Below are 970 nucleotides of genomic sequence, written 5' to 3'. Positions count from 1 at the left end.
ACATGCATACGACTCATCTCGAAACGCTCACACCCCTGAGGATTTGTGTTTTCGTTCTACACAGCCGCTGCCCCTTGCTCTTTCCCACCCATTCGTTACATTCAACCTCTGACGAGACCGACCAAATATAGACTGAGAAACAAGACCACACACTTTATGCATTCGGAATCGAAGGCAGGGCGTCCCTCGCCGCATTTGCTACGATTGCCATTTGCTACTTCTGCAGAAGCGGCGGCGGCGACGACGACGACGACGACGACGACGAATATCGCGAGAGGCTCTGAGATATGTGGGAAATACATCTATAAAATGTAATTCAGACTGCCTCGTCCCACCTTATGCTGTACCGCTTTGGCAAATGCTTTATCTGCGCCATTCGCCTTATTCGCATCTGAGAGTAATTCTTAAAAAAACGCCTGTCGCTAATTGTTCGTCATCACAGATACTGTTTGCTATACGGCCACGACGCGCAACTGATTTCCAAAATTCATCTTCCTCCTGTGAGGATGGAACTTACGACCGCTGGTTTATTAGACCAGTGCTCTACCACTGAGCTAAAGAGGCGCGACCTAGTGGTACTCTTGGGTACTTCGTCCTTACGGTCGTCTGCATCATCAGACTTTAGCTGACAACACTTCATATTACCGGCTAATATTTGCAGCTATGGCGACAAATTACTGCTTGGCTACACATCTGACACGTAACCGATGTGCTCTCCAAACAACAACACTTTCATTTCAGAACATGTCTTTCACACATGTCTACAAAATCACCTTCACCTTCAAATACAGTTTCCTTGCGACTGACAGAGACGTAGGCAAAGTTTAAAGTTGCTATTTCCATTAAATTTCGTTAATCAGAAAAACGGTAATTTACACTTGCAGCGGAACAAAATTCCGTTCCGCCCAGCGTCTTGCTGGAACCCACGACCCAGGGATTAAGAGTCTGACACTCTACCGACTGAGCTAGC

At 46.8% G+C, this 970-nt stretch overlaps 1 non-coding gene across 1 annotated transcript; it reads right to left on the bottom strand.

Moving 5' to 3' along the window:
• Nucleotides 1–492: 492 nt before the first annotated feature.
• Trnai-aau (transfer RNA isoleucine (anticodon AAU)) lies at nt 493–564 on the bottom strand. Its single transcript has one exon. It is a non-coding gene; the product is annotated as a tRNA-Ile (tRNA).
• Nucleotides 565–970: the final 406 nt, after the last annotated feature.

This window comes from Schistocerca gregaria, chromosome 8 (genome assembly GCF_023897955.1).
Source record: "Schistocerca gregaria isolate iqSchGreg1 chromosome 8, iqSchGreg1.2, whole genome shotgun sequence".
NCBI classification, from domain to species: domain Eukaryota; kingdom Metazoa; phylum Arthropoda; class Insecta; order Orthoptera; family Acrididae; genus Schistocerca; species Schistocerca gregaria.
Note: the sequence above shows the minus strand (reverse complement) of the source record. Positions and strands in the feature narration are given on the sequence as shown.